Below are 16,739 nucleotides of genomic sequence, written 5' to 3' on the forward strand. Positions count from 1 at the left end.
CAAAAGGGTTCTGTTGGTGGTGAGAGCATCTGGATTCTTCAAGAACATTTGACATGCAACGGCAGTTGGTGTTCCTTAGCACGGCCATTTGAAATTTGGATGAGCTTCCACTGTTTGAAGCTGGTGCAGCTGTACTGTGGAAGCGTGAAGCTGGTAATTTTTATTCCAGATGGCAACAGGAGTGGTCAGGAAAGAAGGCAGGGTCCCCCTATGAAATGGGGCTAAAGTACTTCCTTCGGTAAGGTCTCGTAGTTCAACTGCAGGTGCATCATCTCTCTGGCCTTGATTTCCTCTTCTTAAAATGAGCCTCTGTATTGTATGACCTCTGCATTGCCTAATCCTAAGGGTGACGGGAAGATTATGGGAAAATAATGCATTATTGTTGTTTTCGATTATAAAGTGTGATGCATAAGCACACTTTCTTGTGAACTAGATTTAATAAATTTCTCATTGCTCAGTTATTGCTTGTGAATTCATAGTCATCTTGGTCACCTCAGGCAGGTTGCCAAGTTTGGAATACCCCGTGTGGGTTCGATCCTTGGGTCAGGAAGATCCCCTGGAGAAGAACATGGCAACTCACTCCAGTATTCTTGCCTGGAGCATCCCATGGGCAGAGGAGCCTGGCAAGCTACAGTACATAGTGTTGCAAAGAGTTGGACATGACTGAAGCAACTTAGCACACACGCACAAGCTCATTGTTCTGTTTTTTTTTTTTTTCCTCAAGGTCAAGTTCAAGATTCCAGGTTCTGGAATGTCTTCTTGGATGACATCGGCCATGGTGAGTTTTCTGTCATCTGAGCTTAGTCTTACCTATTATGTTTTCTTATTTCAGGCACAATTATGTTCTCCTACTTCATATTTGCCCTCTCCTGAACCAGGTTCCAGTGAGTTCTGCCAACTTCAGGTCTTATAAGACTTTCCAGTCAAATCCTTTTGTGTCTCACAAATGCATAAAAATAGAGCCACTGAAGCAAGAAATGAAAGTTGAGAACATGTTAAGAGTTCAGTTCATATCAGTCGCTCAGTCGTGTCCAACTCTTTGCGACCGCAAGGACTGCAGCACTCCAGGCCTCCCTGTCTATCACCAACTCCCAGAGTTTACTCAAACTCATGTCCGTTGAGTCGGTGATGCCATCCAACCATCTCATCCTCTGTCATCCCCTTCTCCCACCTTCAGTCTTTCCCAGCATCAGGGTCTTTTCCAATGAGTTAGTTCTTCGCATCAGGTGGCCAAAGTATTGGAGTTTCAGCTTCAGCATCAGTCCTTCCAACTGAATATTCAGGACTGATTTTCTTTAGGATTGACAGGTTTGATCTCCCTGCAGTCCAAGGGACTCTCAAGAGTCTTCTCCAACACCACAGTTTGAGAGCATCAGTTCTTTGGCGCTCAGCTTTCTTTATGGTCCATCCATACATGACTATGGGAAAAACCATAGCTTTGACTAGATGGACCTTTGTTGGTAAAGTAACAGTTACCTTCCATTTATAATGCTTTGATTACAGTGAGGTTACTTGTTTTAAGTTTGGGGCCATAGATGTTTCTTTTACTTTTTATTCCTTCCTCCCTCCCTCCTTCCTTCCTTCCTACTAGTGAGTCAAACTTGGGTCTGCTTGCCCACACACAAGAGAGCCAATTCATTGACACTGGGTTGTGGTGTGAAATAAGGTACAATGTAAATTGCTGCAAGGAGTGCTGAGTAAGGAGTCCAGGGCAGCCAGTGCTTAAAGCTTTCAGGGAAGGGTTTATAAAGACAGAGTGAGGGAGGGGGTGGGGGGTGTGTGTGATCAGCTCTTGGATATTCTTCTGATCCCTTGGCAGTGAGGTGAGCAGGAGTCAACATTCTCAACCTTCTGGTTCCAGATGATCTGGGCAGCATACCGTTCACTTCTTCCACCTGGTGGGGGCTTCAGTATCTGCAAAATAACTCGGAGGACATGGCTCAGAATATTATCTACAGGACCTTGCGGAGGAGCTAAATGTCCTCGGCTTTGCGTAATGGCTAAACTATTCTTATTTTGTCTTGCTTGACTGTTTTCCTTTCTTTCTGCATTTTCTCCCTTCTGTGATTAAATTTCTTCATTGGCTGAAGTTTTTCCACAGACAAAAGGCAGGCTGAGGACATAGCAGCAGGGGAGTCTTATTCAAGGAAGGCTTCGTGGGTCCCTGATCAATTATACTTCCTTCTGTCCTCTCTGTCTCTTCCTTTTCACTTTCCTTTTAAAAAATTTCCCATTTGTATCTTTTCCCATTACCTTCAATTTTTTTCTCTTCTTCTAAATTTGTTAGATTTTGCTTTATGGCTTTTGTCTTTGTTGATATACTTCAAACTTTTTCTTATATATAAAGATTATGTAAATATTCATCAATCTTATCCAAGTATTCTTTATGTATTGAAAAAATGAAATCTTTAATTTATGAAATGTCAACCCACTCCTGTATTTCTTGCCTAAAAAGCCCATGGATGGAGGAGCCTAGTGGGCTACAGTCCACGGGGTTGCAAAAAGTTAGACGTGACTAAGCATATATGTCACAGACTGTAAAATATAAGTCAGGGTTCTAGTGTGGCATTTTTTCCCTAAGTAAGTGAGAGGATTTTCATTGCCTTTGCCAAGTGTAATCCTTTCTTCTCCCAGTTGAAATACTTTATTCAGAATAAACGAAATGATCTGGTTCCATTGATTTGCCTGCCTTTATTGACAAGAGGCTACGATTCATTGTTTTTATTATTTTAGTTTCAAATTTCAATTTAATATCTTTAATTGCACAGATTCCCCTCCTTTTATTTCTACTGTTCTCCATTCCCTCCCTCACATTTAGTTTTATAGCTTTATTCCTATAGATAATCATTAGAGTGTTAAGTCTTCCAAGACATTCTATTGTATTTTGATTGAAATTGCATTACCATGATGGGATAAAATAGATTCTAGAAAATAAAGAAAAAAAAACCCAAATAATAGCAGAGTAGAAATCCAGAATTGTAAAAAAAAATAATAGAGTCCCAAATTAGAGTGAAATTTGGTAAAATGACAGAGATTAAAAAAAAAAATCAGAGAAAAGATGATAGAAATAAACATGGATTAGAAAAAAGAATAACTCTTAGGCCTAAAGAATAAGTCAGAAATCGTATTCAAAGTAACACAGAAAAAAAGTTTCTGAAACCAAAGTAAGTTGTGAACCTTATCCAGGAGACTTAGCCAGAAGATTTAATTAAATCTGACAAACATTTTGACAAATCCTGGTCAAAATGATGCATTCCATGAACAATGAAAGAATCCTAGAAAACTTAAGACAGAAAAAAAAACAAGTGCGGTGGAAAAAAGGAGTCCTTGGACATTTGTCTACAACATTGGATAAAGGCAGTCAATGGAACAGCATCTATAAAGTTTGTGAGGCTTATGACTCAAAAATTCTATACCCAGTCAAATTGTCCTTTGTAATTTCAACAATTAACGTGCATTTTCCTATTACAAAAGAAAAATATCTTCATGGTAGAAAATACAAACTTACTATTAAAATTGAAAATATCTTAAAAACTCAAAACCACATGGAATCATATTTTTTTTTTTTTAATTCCAGTTTCTCCACTGCTTCCTTAGCAGTGGGGCCTAGAGACTTTGTTGATGTAACTTGTTTATACTCATTCTGCTACCCCAGGCCTCACAATGACGACTAGAATTTGGCTCCATATTTGTACTGCTTACCAGTCAGAAACGTTTGAGTTTGGTTTTGGTTAAAGAGGAACTGAGAAACAAGTTAGCAATGAACACACAGCATGGAAATGAATGGACTTATGTGCCTAAAAATTTGAGATTTAAATGCAACTCCTAAGCGTTGAGTGAAAACCAGCCGAAGCCTTTGAAATAAATCCTTAGCATCTGAAGTTGTGTAAACCAGAAATGTCAAGGGGTTTATTGGAAACAAAGGTCACTGCCATAGGTGGAACTGGGCAGACACAAGTTTGTGTTTGCAGTTCTTTATTTAATTTGTGTGACTTTGGCTTCTTAGATCACAGAGCCCATTTTTTTTTAGCACATATAAAATGATGATAATTATGTCCATCTTATGTAGTTGTTGTGAAGGTTAAATGAAATGATATTTATAACCAGCATAGCAATACCCTGCATATTAGCTCATTAATAAAATGATGACTGTTCAAATAATGATTTAGTAAACATAATCATTGTTAGCTTCATTACAATGCTGAATAAAATCAGTGGATACTAGAAACCAAGAGATCAAGAAATGAAGCATTCCTTCAACATCTGGGCCAAGTAATTAATTCTCATATTCATAAGCTTTGGTGATACATTATGAAGTAATGTAGGCCTCTTGTGAATTATAACTTTTTAATTAATTCACCTCCTGGGTACTGATTAGTACTAATTTATAGCTTAGTTTGCATATACTTGGAAGAGGTTAAGCTGAGCGTCTTTTGTGTGCAGATACCTATGTGCTCCTCAGTTTTCTCCAAGCCAGCCTGTCCCTCCTCTCAGTCTGTCTTGCTCCTTGTGTATGAGATTTTCCTACAGGCTTTAATAATCCTGGCCAAATGGGAAAACCACGTAGTAATTTGTCCCATCGCAGCCCTAGAGAAGTATCGTTCCTCTCGCCCTTTTTCCCTCCATTGGCTCCGTTTTCTGCTACAGGTTATCCTCATGGGATGGGAGCCAAATGGTATCGTTGTGGTTTAGACCTGGTGTCAGAAATCTTGGTTGAAGTCCTGGCACTGTTAGCTGTGTACAGTGATGTGACACTGTTGTTGTTTAGTCGCTAAATCCTGTTCAACGCTTTGCCACCCCATGGACTGTAGCCTGCCATTCTCCTCCGTCCATGGGATTTAGGCAAGAACACTGGAGTGGATTGCCATTTCCTTCTCCAGAGGATCTTCCCGACCCAGCGGTTGAACCTGGGTCTCCTATATCGGCAGGCGGGTTCTTTACCACTGAGCCACCAGGGCAGCACAGAGGCTGTTACTTATTCTCTCTGACTTTCAGTTTCCTCCAAGAGGAAGAGAGGTTACAGAATATCTATGTTACCAGGTTGTTGTAAGAAATGGAAAGATAACAGGTTAAATTGAGCTGCTCTGCTTATGGCTATTTCTAAGGGGTGGTTATTGCAATGTCAGAAACAATAAAGCTGCTCCTTTGAAAGGAGAATTCTTCTCTCCTGTCTTCCAGCAAAGAGAGATGGGGGCATTGAAAGAAGTGGAAAAGGCGCCAGGTGGGGAGGTGGGTGTTCTGGTTTTGTTGTCCCTCCCTGAACAAAGTGGACCCTGGCACGGCAGGGGAGGCCTCGGACATGGCTGGCCTTGTTTCAACCTGAGAAATGGTGAGTGGGGCTGGGGACAAGCCCCAGGGGTGTTGGGGTGGGGGCGGTGTCAAGAGCAAAAGTCTGGGTCCAGCATTGCTGCTGTTTGCTGTGTGAGCTTGGGAAATCTGCCTAACCTTTCTGAGCCTCATTTTTTCCCTAGCTATTGAATTGAAGGTGATGATAACCATCTCACCCTTACAAAATAGCTATGGGGATTAGATAAGAAAATGAGTGTGAAAGTGATTTATCAAGTGTAAAGTGCTTCACAGATGGTAGTTATTACTGTGGATGATTTCAATGATTCTGTTCAGTCCTATGGATTTGTGATTCTAAACGCAGCGGTATGAGCAAGAGGCTTATTTTTTTCTCAAACAACTGTTGATATGATTTCCTCTGCATTTCTAGTTCCTCATGTACAGTCAAGGCCCTGACTCATCTCTAGGAGGAAAGGTCCCTCCTTGGGGGCCCTGCCTGCCATGGGGATATTGGGGTGACCCAGGGGGTGGATTTAAGCTTTGTTATCCCAGGGGATGAAGAGTTGCAAAATGTAATTGAATCTTTTGAGGTTTAAATCCAGTTTTCTTTAGTCAGATTCAGGTCTTTCAAATCCCTTCCTTTTCTTGTTTAAACTCAGAAGCTTCGAGAGGGCACCGATGGCTTCTTGGACTCAAGTTTGTTCTCCTGGGGAGGCGGTAGGAGGCCCTTCTGCTGAACAGAGTGTAAACGAATCTGAAGCATATGGATCTGATTTGCCCCACGATACGCACGTTGAAATCTTGAGCAGAAAAAGGCCTGGAAATGTGGATTTGTGTTTCCCTCCGAAACTCTAAACATTTATAAATAGATCAAGATGTACAGTGTGTGGGGCGGGGGCGAGGGGTGGACAAATTCATTCTTACTGTGGCTGAGTGTCTGGCTTGGAGGCGCTCAGGCAGACTCATGCTGCCTTCAGGGGTCCCAGTGAGCCCTTTGAAGAGCTCTCCTGTCCCTCTGGCTTTGGACCAGGTACCCATGTTGCAGGTCCAGTGAAAAGGAAAATGCTGGTCCCCATGTTCAAAGGTGAAGAGTTTCAAGACGGCAGCCACAGAGGATTAGAGCAAGCAGGGTCCCTGTGTGGTGATGCAGGTGACGTGCCCGGGAAGCTAACTCTGTTAATCTGGCCAGCACACAGTCCCTCTCCTTCCTCAGGCCGTTTCCCAAGTCGTTTTCTTGACTCTCCGGGAGAGGTGAGGTGCCCGCCACTATGTTCCTAGAGCCCCTTCTTCTCCCCTCTATCGGCGCATTCTTTAACTATCAAGGACTGTTTACGTATTCATTTATTCACTCAACAAACATTGAGGAACTGCCTACTATGCACTGGACGCTGTGCCAAGTGCTGGCAAGCACATTCTGGGAGACTGGAAGAGGGGAGCCTAGCTCAGCTGGGGAGAGTCTAGAAAAGTTTACTTTTGGAGGTGATGCTTGAACTGAATCTTGAAGGATAAGTAACTGAGAAGGGGATTGGGAGGATTTGAATGAACAAGAGCAGAAAGAATAGCTGCGTTTGTGTTGCGGCTGGTGCGTGATGCTTGAGACAGAGGCTGAAGTTAAATGGGACTGGAGAGGTAAACAAGCATGTACTTATCGAGGGTTCTGCAAGCCGCACAGCTTGCTCTGTCTCATCCAGGAAGCCCTGAAAGGTTGTCCGCCAGGAGTAAAGAGTCAGATTTGCATTTCAGATGAATGACTCTGGCTGCAGTGGGGATAGCAGATCAATATGGGTAGAAGCAGGTAGATAGATTAAGAGGTAATTCCAGGCAGGAAATAATGGTGACCTCGAATGAAATAGCAACCATGGGGAATGAAGAAAAATGTATGGATTCAGGAGATAGTCTCTGTGTAAGATTGGTGGGATTGAATTGAAGATGAACCCTGGGTTTATAATTGATGACTTTCTCTATGGTGTAATTCAAACTGAGAAAGATTAAGAGGCTTTTTGCTGGGTGGATGGCCATGGAAATGGAAATGAGTTTTGTTTTGAACAACTTGAATTTAAGGCTCCTAACAGCCTATATGGAAACGTGCAGCTGGCAGTAAACATAATGGCTTGAAGCCATAGGGAAAGGTCTGGCTGGAGCTGTAGGTTTCAGGACGTGAGTATTGTGTGGCAGTCAAACCCCTCCCCCTCTCCTCATTCAATAAACTCATGCAGTGACTTTAATAAGATATGACTGGATGGTTTCCATTGCACTTGACAATGAGTTATGATAACTAATAAATTATAAAATCCATATCAATAGGGATGGGACAGGAAGCTATAGGTTGAAGAGTGAATGGAAGGTTGAGGGAGTATTAAGAGAGGAGGTCAGGAAATTAATTTTAGAAGTTTGTGTAAGAAAGAAAGGTGAGATTTGGATGGTGGGCTCAAGAGCGATCTGAATGAAGGGAGATCATCTTTAAGATGTATATTAGTTTCTTACAGCTGCTGTAACAAATTACCACCAGTCTATTGGCTTAAAATACACAAATATATCCTCTTGCAGTTTTGGAGGTGAGAAGTCCTAAAATCAATGCAGGGTTGCATTTCTTCTCAGGGACGGATCTATTCCTTGCCTTCTGCACCTTCTAGAGATTGTCTGCATGTCTTAGGTCATGGTCCCCTCTTTTCATCACTCTGACCTCTGCAGCTGCTGTCACGTCTTCTCTGACTCCCCTCCCTCCTTCTTATTAGGATCTTTGTGATAACACTGAGTCTGCCTGGAGAACCTAGGACAATCTCTCCAGCTCAAGGTACTCAGTTAATCAATCGGCAAAGTCCCTTTTGCTGTATAAGGTAATGTATTCACAGATTCTGGGAACTGGACATCTTTGGGTTGGGGCATTGTTCTGTCAAATACTGGATGGGAGAGAATTGAACATGTTTGAAGTCTGAGGAAAAGGAGGCAGGAAAGAGAGAGAATGGGGGAGACAGGGAGATTATAGATAGATGGATAGATATTGGGGATAGAGGAGAGGAAGCGACAATAGTGGACATCAACTGCAGCTGGAGAAAGCTTTGGAAAATTGGGAAAAATAAAGTAGCAATGGGAATGGTATGTTTGGGTTTACAGCTCAGGAGGCATGAGGTTGTAGGGCCATGAGAAGCCTTTAATAGGGGGCTGGAGAAGGGCGGTAAATGTGTGTATTGAAGGAACTTGGGATGGAGGTGTCTGGAGAAGTGAAGACGTTGAAAGGAGGGCATAGGATCCAGCTGGGTTGGAGAGATGACTTTGCAGCTGTGCCCAATCCAGGAAATTCACTTTCCCCCAAGACCGCTGAGCCGTTTGGGTAAAGACATACAGGAGGGTTGGCACTCACCTGGCAGGGATGGCAGAAGCTATTCATATCACTGTAGTCCAGATCATCAACCTGTGATGGGTTGCTTTGTGTCAACTTGGCTGGGGCACATGATTCCCTGGCGTCTAGTTAAGCATTATTCTGGGTGTGTCCGTGAGCTTATGTGGGTGTGTCTGTGAAGCTGTGTTGTCGTGTCTGGATGAAGTTGGCCTTTGAATCAGTAGCCTGAGTAAAGCAGACTGTACCTCTCAATGTCACTGGGATTCATCCAATCAGTTGAGGATCATCCTAGAATGAAAATAGTTCTAAGTGAGAGGGAACTTCACCTGCCTGACTGCTGGAGCTGAGACATGAGTCTTCTCCTGCCTTGGACTAGAACTGCACCATTGGTTCTCCCCGGGTCCAGCCTTCTCTTTAGACCTTGGGACTTGGCTTCCTTAACTACAAGAGCTAATCTCATAATAAATCTCCCTATGTGTCTCCGTCTGTCTGTCTCTGTGTCTATACCATCCCTGTCTCTATCTCCTATTGGTTCTATTTCTCCAAAGACCACAAACTAATCCAGATGTCAGATTGGGAGAGAAAGGGAGAGAGACCCAGAGGGTGTGGGAAAATGGAGGAATCCAGGACCTAGAGGTCTCTTCAAGGTCAAAAACAGATGTAGGAGAATCAGGCAGGAGAGATACTGAAGAATTGAAAGTGGTAGTTCAAAGGTAGGATAATGATGCTTATTATTTGTGAGTTGCTGGGACACCATCTTCAAAGAGTCTAATTAGGTCAAGCTAGGGGTGCAACCAAGGGGCTTTCTGGTGGCTCAGATGGTAAAGAATCTGCCTGCAAGGCCAGAGAGCAAGGTTCAATTTCAGATTGGAAAGATCCCCTGGAGAAGGGAATGGCTACCCACTCCAGTATTCTTGCCTAGAGAATCCCATGGACAGAGAAGCCTGGGGGGCTACCGTCCATGGGGTCACAGAGTCGGACATGACAGAGTGACTAACACTTTCACTTTTCAGGGGGCAACTGAGCGTGTTTCACAGATAGATGTGCAGTGCACCCAGGGTTGAGAACCTCCTTATTAGGAGTGACTGGTAACCAGTAGGACGTGGTCTGGGAGGACCACCCCCTCAGCCCATCACCTGAGGGGTGATGGCTCCCATGGCATCTTCTTTAGAGGAGACCACGTCTGACCTGTCTCTGGGGGCACTTACCCATTATCCTTTGTGCAGTCGCTCTTCCTGGAGCTCCGAGGAGGGTAGCTTCCGTCAGCGCTCTGCCAGAAACATTGGCTGCCTCTCCTTGTGAATTCAGGCATGGCTTCCCTTTCTGTTCTTAGCTTCCCACCTCCTCTTTCAATGTTGAATTCCACTGCTCGGCGGAGGAGGGAGGGGTGTGGTGAATGCCTTTTGGAAGCAAGACTCACTTCCTTATTGGCGTCTGAGCTGAAAGCAAGGGTCTGCTCTCAGGTAGAAATGCAGACACCATGCGTCACACTATTAGAAATAAATCCTGCAATGGTTGGAGGCTCGGAGGGGCAATGTTCTTTGACTATTTCATGTAACATATAACATGGGTTGCACCCACACACTCCACTTGATAAGTCCCTTGTAGAGTGATGAATGTATAATGGACTCTCAAGAAATAGCTCTTTTCCTCCAATCACGTGGTCAATAAGAACGAGAGTTCTAAAGGACCCATTGAGCTCAACTTTGAAAAGCATTAAAAATGATGAAATGCTTATCAGGTGCCAAGCTCTAAGGCAGATTGGGTATATTCATGACATCACTTCTTTCTTTCAACAAACTTTTGATGGAATTATCACCCTCATCTTGGGAGTGATGAAACAGAAAACAAGGCAATGATCTGAGCTCTTCAAAGTTTGGACAACACCCTCATACCTCCTTTTGCATGAAAGTTGTGTTATTAGAGGTAGCAGTCAGTGGGTTTTCATTAGAGCTGAATTCTCCTTTTGTTAATTTTCCTGTATATGATGCTTTGGTTCATCGTTTAATTGTCAATATATGATTAGCACCACCCTGCTGCCTCTCTCCTTCCTCATCTTTCTTGTTAACTGTTCAGACTCTGGCTATGACAAACTCTAAGCATTCCTGGCTAAGGTGTTTAAAAATTTTTTTCTTTACTTTATTTAGGAGGATGTGAGAAGAAAGAGGATATTTTTATAGTGTGCAGTGCCCAGAACTGGAAGCTGAATCTCCTGCTATCCTTCCCACTTTGGAACAGAGAATCTTCTCTATTCTAGACGTTAGTTTATTGTGTAACACTGCATTCCAAATTTAGAGCTCTAGTGCCCCTTTCATATATCTCCTCTTCACAGATGTTGATTTATTCTTGGTAAAGCATAAATATTCCAGACCCTTGCAAAGAGATCCCTTTTCTAGCTTATGGGAGTTTATTTTGAGGTAGGAAGGGTTAAGCTTTCTTCTTGGCATCTATCTGAATAAACAGTGCAATTCTGTGGCAACTGAATTCTGCATTCAGATCAGCATTCTTAAGAAAGCAAGATGACCTGGTTTTTATTTTCCCTTGGAAGTGCATTGTGATGAATCCACAAAATACTTGCATCCGTCCCCTGTGTCTGGAAGATCGCTTGCATGATGGTGTTGTTTCCAGCAGGGTGGTAGTTTATGGGGAAGTGAGGAAGGTTTGGGCAGGGAATAGGCAGAATCAGAGAAAGATCTAGGAGAAAAATGATCAGTGAGATCTGAAAGTAGCTGACCGGGGATGAGCCCAGAACCTCTCAGCCCATGGTTGCCCCCATGATACTCCAGAGTGAAAGAGGCAGAGGGGAACTAGTTAGAAGTACATGGGAAATAGTCGCCTGTAAACAACGCCTCCGATTTGTTGATGTGTGAATTCACTGACTGGAGGAAAGGCCATTGAGACAGACCTTCCGGAGGACGAGGGAACTTGTGGAGATGGGAGAGGCAGGGTGGCATGACTTAGGGAAACGGGTGAGATTGAAACAGTGGAGAGAGGGGTGATTTCCCTGGTGGTCCAGTGGGTGAGACTCTGTGCTCCCAGTGTAGGGGGCCTTTGATCCCTGGTCAGGAAACTAGATCCCACATGCCACAACTATGGTCCCAAATGCCACAGCTCAGAGAGCCTGCACGCCACAGCGAAGATCAAAGATCTGGTGTGTTTCAGGTTGGGAAAAAAAAAAAAGAGGGTGGATGGAGGCCTGAGCCTGACCCTTGGGAAGGAGAAGGGGATAGATTTAGGACTCCCAGGTAAGCTTGGTACTGTGATTGTTGCTGTTCAGTTGCTCGGTGTGTCCGACTCTACGCGACCCCATGGACTGCAGCACGCCAGCCTTCCCCGTCCGTCCTTCACAATCTCCTGGAGTTTGCTCAAACTCATGTCTGTTGAGTTGGTGATGCCATCCAACCATTTCATCCTCTGTCGTCCCCTTCTCCTCTTGCCCTTAACCTTTCCCAGCATCAAGGTCTTTTCTAATGAAGCGATTCTTCACTACAGGGGGCCAAAGAATCGGTACTGTGTGATGCAGGGTTAAATTAGAAAAGAAGATGAGAGAGTTTGGAGATCAAGACCCAGATCTCAAGCTGCTTTACCTCTGTGGGCCTCAGTTTTCAAGTGTGTAAACTGGGCACAACGGTAGCCACTCCTAGAGTTTTGAGAATTAAATGAGGTGAAAATACTGCACAAAGGCTCAGTCCAGAGCCAGGGGCCTGGGGCCAAGCAGGAGGGACACACATGCTGGTGCTGGTCTCTCCCCTTTCCCGGAGGAGGGGATTCACTTTGAAGCAAAGGAAGAGAGAAAGACGAAGGTCACAGAGGAGATGGGCAGAAAGGAAGGAAATCAAGGGAGCTTATGTCAGCGGCTCCCACATGCAAGCCTACTTTGATCTTTAATCCTAATATTTATCTTTGTAAATGAGCACAGCACTTTAGAGTGGGAGGAACGTCACGGTTGCTTGGCCAGCACTCTGCCTTCATCCACGTGAAGTCACTGAGCTGCTTTTCGTGAGCTTGGGCTTGTCCTACATCACCCAGGCTGGGAGAGGAGAGACTGGGGTCAGGATTCCAGGGTGAATTCTGAATTCTTCCTCTTGGTGTTTGGAGGAGAGGACACTTTTGGCAGACCCCATGTTGCCTGGCTCAGAGTGGCCCAGGACTCGTGGTCTCCAGATGGGGGAGCCCGGTGAACCCACGCAGGACTTGGAACCTTCCATGTCCAACCTCCCTATGACTTTTACAAGTTCAGTTCAGTTCAGTTGCTCAGTCATGTCCGACTCTTTGCAACCCCATGGACTGCAGCACACCAGGCCTCCCTGTCCATTGCCGACTCCTGGAGTTTACTCAAACTCATGTCCTTCTAGTCAGTGATGCCATCCAACCATCTCATCCTCTGTCATCCCCTTCTCCTCCCACTGTCAATCTTTCCCAGCATCAGGGTCTTTGACAACAACACTGCTCCCTAAATCTGGTTAGAAGAAGAGTGAGTCCCCCATGGCCTCTGAAAAAAGAACTTGTTAAAGTGATCAGGCCTGCAGCTGGGAAAGACCACACGTGATTTCCCACCTGGTCCAGGACAGGACAGCCCTAGCGAGGTGAGAATCCCTTTGCTGATGGGAATTGCTCACAAAAACAACTCTCTTTTCTCAGGTGACAGCCTCCCAGGTAGTACCAGGCCTGAGATTCTCCTGTGTGAATCTCACTCTGATGGTGCTGGTTTAGTTGCTCAGTTCTGTCTGACTCTTTGTTACTCTGCGGTACTGTAGCCTGCCAGGCTCCTCTGTCCATGGAGTTCTCCGGGCAAGAATACTGAAGTGGGTTGCCATTTCCTCCTCCAGGAGATCTTTCTGGCCCAGGGATTGAGCCCACGTCTCCTGAGTTGCAGGTAGATTCTTTACTGCTGAGCCATTTGGGAACCCCAAATCTCACATTAGTCCAAGTTTATATATTGATTATCCTGGAAAACAGGACATTCTGTACTATACCAACAAAAGCCATGGATAATTTCTTTTTTCTTCTAGTGAGCCTTGACTTAAAGAGAAATCTGCTTTCAATCAGGCTTCTTTGATGGGCTACAGTCCATGGGGTTGCAGAAGAGTCAGGACTCAGGAACTAGACAACCACAACTGTGCTTAATCAGAGCCCATTTTGTGTCAGTTACAGCAATGCTGGAAGCAGAAGGCACCTGGTGGGGTGGAGTCCTAGGTTCTAGTTCTGGCTGGGCTCTGCTCCCCAAGTGACCCTGGGTGGCTTCTTTCTCCTCCTTTCCCCTCTATGTTCCTGTTTGTAAAACCAGAGATTTGTTCTACATCTCCAAAGTCCTTCCCAATTCTGGGTCTTGCCGTGGGCCCCTGAGACAGTCAGCTCCCTCTTTCTCCAGGAGAAAGAGGAAAGATACTCAGGAAAGCAAGCGGGGGCTTGTTGGGAACTTCTTCATCCTGTGGTTTGTTCCTCTTTCCTCTGCCCAGAACAACCTTCAGGCCCCTTTTCTACCTGGAATCCTCTCTTTGGTTCTTTCAGCCCTAGAAGGAAATGGCCACCCACTCCAGTGTTCTTGCTTGGAGAATCCCATGGAGAGAGGAGCCTGGTAGGCTGCGGTCCATGGTATTGCAAAGAGTCGGACATGTCTGAGTGACTCAACACACAGGCTACACTACTTTCTTAAGTCCTTTATGACTCTGGGGTGAGAGGTTGGGATATTTACAAAGTAAAGTAAAGTAAACTACTGTGTGTGCATGCTAAGTTGCTTCAGTCCTGTCCAACTCTTTGAGACTCTATGGACTGTAGCCCACTGGACTCCTCTGTCCATGGGATTCTCCAGGCAAGAACACTGGAGTGGGTTGCCATGCCCTCCTTCCAGGAGATTTTTTCAACCCAGGGATTGAACCTGAATCACTGCACAAAGAGGTGGGTTCTTTACTACTAGTGCCAAGTACAGAGTACAAAGTATAGTAGGGCTGCTGTTACCAAGTACAGCTGTCCACCAGTATCTGTGCGGCATCAGTTCCAGGATCCCCATGATACCAAAGTCCACTGATGCTCAGGTCCTTATATAAAATGATGCGGTATTTGCTTATGACCTACCCGCATCCTCTTGTATATTTTAAATCATCTCTACATTACTTTAAATACCTAATACCATGTAAATGCTATGTCAGTAGTTGCCAGTGCATGGCTAATTCAGATTTGCTTTTTGGAGCTTTTTGGAATTTTTTTCCAAATATTTTTGATACAGGGTTGGTTGAATCCAAGGATTTAGAACTCGCAGATCTGGAAGGCTGTCTGTGCCACAAACGGAGGGGCTTTAACAACAGACATTTGTTGCTTCAGGGTTCTGGAGGCCCAGAGTCCAAGATTAAAGCGTTGGCAGGCCTGGTTCCCTCTGTGAGGCAGAATCTGTTCAGCGCTTGCTCCGAGCCTCTGCTGGTTGGCTGGTAATCTTTGGCATCATTGGCTTGTAGAAGCATCATCTCAATCTGTTTTCTTTTTCCCCTGATGTCCTCCCTGCATGTGTCTGTTGCTACAATTCCCCTTTTAATAAGGACACCAGTCACGTTGCATGTGGGGCCCACACTACTCCAGTGTGATCTCACCTTAGCTAACTAGGACTGTGCTTTCAAATAGGGTCACGTTTGGAGCATCTGGGGGTTAGGGCTTTATAACACCAGAATTTTGGGAGAGGAGAGAACACAATTCAACCCACAGCATGTACTTGAGCATGTTTCTGGACTCCCTTCTCCCCAAGCTGCAATAGAGGCTAACACCTATACATGTTAGATGGTTCACCAAACAAAGCTCTATTATTTCATTCTATCTTCTCATCTATCATGGGAGGTGGTTATTACGGTAATAGGAAAACTGAAGTTCAGAGACATTCAGTGACTTGCCCAGGGTTGCACAGCTAGTAATGTTGAAGTAGGGTAGGTGGGACAGTACGACCTGGATTGAGCAAGGCTTAGCACACACGGCACAGCAGAGCAGCACATGCTTGAGTTCTTCGGAATGTAATTTTGCTGCTTAGAAAACTCCTGGCTTAAGTCTGCCGTAGTCAAGGGACGTAACCAGAGTGATAAATCTGATCTGTATCCTTAAGGCGGTTGAGTCCGTCTCTCGTCTCAGACAGAAAGACTCTTTAGGAAATCAATTCCTTATGTTAAATATTTTAAAATGAAGCTTTTGGACTAAATACATATTTTGCTTTTAAAAACATTTTATTGCATGAACACAGTATTTATCTCATCGAGAATTATGATAAACCCCTTGAATGTTCCATGTTTTTCATAATTCATATGGAACAAATTAAAAGTAACTTTCCATACTATGGATTGTCCCAGAGAATGGTTCAAAGACCCTTCCTCCCACCTACTTCCTCCAATTTCACGTTTGCCTTAAATTTCTCCATCTTCCAGCAGAGAGAGGCTCGGGGAAGAGGCTCCCCAGGAAGCACCAGGCCCCGCATCCCGAGCAGAGAGCATTCCTGGAGACGTTGTCTGATGGGCCACAGCATCTCACGAGGGAATGCGTGCTTCTGCGCTCAATCCTTTGACTCTGCGACCCCACGGACTGTAGCCCGCCAAGCTCCTGTGTCCATGGGATTCTTCAGGCAAGAATACTGGAGTGGGTTGCCATTTCCTTCTCCAGGAGATCTTCTCAACCCAGGGATCGAACGTGTGTCTCTTGAGGCTCCCGCATTGGCAGGCAGATTCTTTACCACTGCGCCGCCTGGGAAGCCCCCTACGAGGAAGAGGTGACATTCAAGCTGATTTTTTGTGTGTGTTTGTTTGTTTGTAGGCATAAAGGACTTGGAAGAGTGGTACTTTTTATTACTTTGTTCAGGGTTGTCAGTCACTTCGGTACGTATTTTAAAAAGAAAAATATAAGCCACCAGCATGAGCTCCCTCTGCTGGGACACGGTTGTAAAAACTTCTGACTTCATGGAATTTGCTGGATTCTAGGATTTGAATTGCCGCGGTTACACTGAACTCTACTCCGGTGTGTCCTGGTTACAGGGCTAAGAAATGCTGAATGTGGATTTAAACCCGTGTCTGTTGGGCTAGGAAGGACTGTTTGATTTCTGTCCCTCCACGTTGCTTCAGGAGGAGAAGGGGATTACAGAGGATGA

The 16,739-nt window shown here is 44.6% G+C and overlaps 1 long non-coding RNA gene across 1 annotated transcript; it reads left to right on the forward strand.

Annotated features, from left to right (window-relative positions):
• The first annotated feature begins 267 nt into the window (after positions 1–267).
• On the forward strand, positions 268–16,441 carry LOC132659566 (uncharacterized). Its single transcript, XR_009600121.1, has 2 exons — positions 268–778; positions 16,027–16,441. It is a non-coding gene; the product is annotated as an uncharacterized LOC132659566 (long non-coding RNA).
• Positions 16,442–16,739: the final 298 nt, after the last annotated feature.

This window comes from Ovis aries, chromosome 3 (genome assembly GCF_016772045.2).
Source record: "Ovis aries strain OAR_USU_Benz2616 breed Rambouillet chromosome 3, ARS-UI_Ramb_v3.0, whole genome shotgun sequence".
Taxonomy (NCBI): Eukaryota; Metazoa; Chordata; class Mammalia; order Artiodactyla; family Bovidae; genus Ovis; species Ovis aries.